Consider the following 4,724-nt stretch of genomic DNA (forward strand, 5'->3'; position numbering starts at 1 on the left):
CAAGCCCGAGCACTGCTTCACATCACTGACACGGCAGCCGCGCCATTGGACCGAGGGAGGGCGGCGGCTGCCGCGAGCAACCGCCTAGGGGCGGGGCGGGGCGCTGCGGCCGGGGCGGGGCGCGGCGGGAGGGGGGCCCGGAGCTCGGCGAAGGCGCGCCTGCGTGCGGCGGGCCGGGGGCGGGGCTTTGCGAGGGGGGCGGTCCCCGCCGCTTGGCGGCGGCTTGAGGTGGGAGAGTCGGCTAAGATCTCGCGCGTTCCCGGTACTCGCGCGTTTCTAAGGATGCCAGCTGAGTGAATCCCTTGGTCGCATTCCAGAGCCCCCAGCGGAGCAGTAAACAGTATTTCTTTCAAGTACTGCTGAACACTCTGGGACTGGTCTTTTCTGTGTTCTGTGGGGGGCCCTGGAATATGCCGAGGTCGTGATTATGCCTCAGAACGCACAGAGGAAACAGATTCTTCCCGAAAATGAGTTTAGTTTTGGAACTTTTCAACCATGGCTGATTTTTTTTAAATATAATCTGTAAAATATAAAAAGCCTACGAGGAATGGTAAAACCTAGGAGCAGTATGAAGTCAACGAACAAGGTGGAGTTCTTGAACTCTGGAGAGTAAAAACTGGAAATGAAAGAAAGCTAAGAAGTTTATATGAATGAAAAGAATTATTAGTTCATACAGCATGAAATAAACTTGGGGAATTTTGTCGTTAAGACCTGGGATGTATTGAAGTAGGCTGAAAAAGATTATAAGTTTGGGAAATAACACCCATAATGTGGAGAAAACAGAGATTTTGAGAACAGATCTTCAACTTCTTGAACACTATTTGGAAGAAATCAAACACACAATTTCTAGTACCTTGAGAGAGAGAATATTAGACTGATCCCTCCCCCTCCAGCATCACAAAGGTAATCGTTTTGTTAGAAACTGCGCAACACTAAAAATATTTTACCAAAAACTCATAACTTCATTTTACATATAATGTTGTCCAAAAGTTTGTTTTGCATAATTGAAATAATTTTCACAAAACTATATATTTTTCCCCCTGCCATACTCTGAACATGTCTTAAGTTTTTACAGTCTTAATAATCATTTTTAAGTGGAGCATAGTAATTTCCTTTTGCACTCAATATATACACTCAACATCAGATTCCTAAGAGTGAAGTTAAGATTACTACCACTGAGAAAAAAATGTAAAAGAACGGAAAATAAAGGATGGTATCAGCCATCTGTAAAGATGAAGCAACCAAAAAGACTGTTGCATCCCTAGTGTATAGAACGCACTTCTGTACTCCCAGGGTATGGACACCAGCATACAAGGTACCAACCATGGTTTAACCAGAGCTGACCTAATTCAATAAGATGAGTAAAACTTTGTATCAGTGGTCTTCAAACTGAGGTGTGTATCCCCCACGGGCTTTTTAAGGGCTAAGTGGACACTTTTAAAGGCCACCAGTTTCTGAATCTTCAATATCTACCTGTAGTCTTTCCTAAAATTGATCTGCTGGTGAAGGAATTTGGTTAAGCTGCCGCACTGGTTCACTTTCCAACTCTTTCACAATAATTGTGTAATTCCCGATTTGTAAGAAGAAAGTGCATTGCTCTGGGTTGTAAAAACCTCAGATGACTTGTGTCAGTTCTTTGTCATTTTTAAATACAGGGCAGTATTGAGAAAGTGTATACCTCTGATGTCTACCTAGGTAACAAATTCTTTTGCAAGTCAGATGATTTTCAAATAATTGCTTTTAACAAAATATGACCTAAGGATCATTGACTTTATAAATTGAAAGGCCTTCAAAGAATGGAGTGACACAGATAAAAATAACAGAACCCCATATACGTCCACCTCCTTATTAATGTGGAAATATTTTCTCAGAATTTATGCAAATGAAACATTGATAAGATATTGATACTGAACTCTCATTCTAGTAAGTAGTATTTAACAAATTCATGCACTAATTATTAAATATTACATGTTTGGCTTGGTGCCTGTAGTTTAGTGGTTAGAGTGTCAGCCACATACCCAGGGGCTGGCAGGTGAGAACACGGCCCGGGCCTGGTAAACAACAAAGACAACTACAACAAAAAAATAACCAGGTGTTGTGGCGGGCACCTGTAGTCCCAGGTACTTGGGAGGCTGAAGCAAGAGAATCGCGTCAGCCCAGGAGTCTGAGTTTGCTGTCGGCTGTGACACCATGGCACTCTACCAAAGGTGACATACTAAGACTTTGTATCAAAAAACTAAAAATAAAATATTACATGTTTAATAATTATAAAAATGTGCAATAAATTTTGTATTGTTTTGAATACCTAATAATTACTAATAAATATGATGCCTCTAGAAGAAAATGTTTGCACACATATAATCTTTCAGTCGTAGGAAATTTAAAATTTAAATTTATATGCCTTTTCATTGCAGGGACATATAGTAGGGTGATTCATAGAATACATTCAAACACAAAAATATTTGTGTTTCCATAAAAATAAAACACAAATACTTACTCATAGAATTATTAAATAATTCTATAATTAGGATATACTCCTAAGAGATGGGGGTGCAGAATGGAATTTTAAGTGTGAAAAGAAAAACAAATCATGTATTTCACCTGAGTTGCAACTAGCAAAAAAGAAAAACAAATTCTGTAAAATCACCTATATGTAAAGAACAGTTTGTTCATATACTCTTTAAATGATTGATGGTAGGCATAACTGCTATATTTAGATTTAACTGGATTCATTTAGAAGTATATCTATTTTATTTGAAAATGTTAATTTTAATGGTATGGGAGAAATTCCTTTACAACTACTTAAATTTATGATGAAAATTTTTAGATGTCAATTGAAAAATATGCGAGAAGGTATATAGTATTTCGTGTGTGGACAAAAATTTTAAAGACCACTGATTCATTTATTAACCCTCTCTTTTTAAAGATTGTGGAAATATTTTTTTCTTAAATAAAAATTCATCTAAATTTCCTTTCACATGGACCTTACATTGTGTTTATATAACACACATACGTGCCTACCTCCTCCCTAACGTCTATGAATGGGAAGGACTAGTTTGTTTGGTTTGGTTGTCAAGACATTGGACTCTGGTATAACCAGCAATTACTCTCTTCCTGAAAGCCTCAGAATGCTTTTGTAGATATTAAAAGAAGGATCATAAACTCAAGCATAAGGAGTCTGCAGATGGTGCAGGTGGGAGCCAGACATGGATCAGAGATAGTCTCTAAATTACTCAACGAGGTAGTACCCAGTGATGACCGGCAAAAAGACCACTTTCAAGAGCCAAAGTAAATACTGGCTTTCCTGAGGGAGAGCACTATGTTACTCACATCCACAGCACTGACTCCTCAGCCTTGCCTGAGGCCCAAGGCTTGTTGTAAAATGTATCTCAAAGTCACCCAAATTTGCCTGACCACCCTTGTGATTTTTTTTTTTTTTTTTTGTCTATGTAATCTTTTGTAATTAGTGGAGTTTTCAGAGTATTCTTTCTGCAGTATTTCTTCTGGAGATTTTCAAGTCCTTAAACTAAAAGGGTTAGTGAAACAATCTGCTTGCATGGTTTTGGCACACTTTGTTAACATGGTTTAATTTGGGGAAAGGCCAGGATAAATAAAAATAAGCCTCTACTTTTTTTTTTTTTTTTTGCAGTTTTTGGCCGGGGCTGGGTTTGAACCCACCACCTCTGGTATATGGAGCTGGTGCCCTACTCCTTTGAGCCACAGGCACTGCCTACCTCTACTTTCTTGTAACTAACTAGGTTAACAATTATATTTAGAAAGATGAAAGGAACCTGCTTTAACAAATATAAAAGTTACATAAAAATAACATAGTAACATATATGCTCCCTGTGCTATTTAGAAATAGCTTTCTTATATAAGGTGTTTATTTTATTAACGCTGATAATTTGCTTAGCCAAGGTGAGGTATTTTGTCATAAATTCATTCATAATATCAAAAATTATTGAATCCTATTGTGTACTATGGTAGGTGCTAGATGAATATATGATTCCTGCTTTCAAGGAATTGATGATCTGTGGGAGAAATGTAGCTATAAACAGATCAGAAGAAAATAACAGTGAGAGCCCAAAGGACAGAACTGCTAACTCTGCTTGGGCTGGGAAGGTGAAGGTTAAACTCAATCCTAAAGGATTAGTAGAAGTGGGCCTGTCCACAAGGCAGCAGACGGGAAGGACAGTATCCAGAATGCACGGAGCTGACGGAAAGCATGACTGGACCCTGCTTTCTTCTCCTCCCCTCACCCCTAGACTGGGTGGTGTCTTAGGCTCCCTGCTGAATGGAAATAAGTCCCCACTCCCTTCCCTCAAGTACATCCTGATACCAAAGTATCAATACCATTTCCTATTTCTGCAGCTCAACCAGAAATCCATTCTCTCAGTGCAGCTGCTCTCTTACAAGTTTTAGAAGTGCAACCTGCCTCCAAGAGCAAGAATACTTCCTTGAGGTACTAGTGTTTTAAAAAGAAAACATGTGAACCCAAATCAATCTTAAAATCACAGAAATACCCAGGGCATAATTCTTTTAGCAGAGAGAGCTCCAGGTTCCCCTTCTGTATTTTGGTCTAGACTCTACTCCCCTGAGTGATACCAGATATGAGGCGGCAACTCAGTCACCAAATCCTGATTGTCTCTTGACACAGTCTCCCTCCTTCATATGGTTTTACTCATCACTTTTTTCTTTTTGGAGACAGAGTCTTACTGTCACCC

The sequence above is a fragment of the Nycticebus coucang genome, chromosome 17 (assembly GCF_027406575.1).
Source record: "Nycticebus coucang isolate mNycCou1 chromosome 17, mNycCou1.pri, whole genome shotgun sequence".
NCBI lineage: Eukaryota > Metazoa > Chordata > Mammalia > Primates > Lorisidae > Nycticebus > Nycticebus coucang.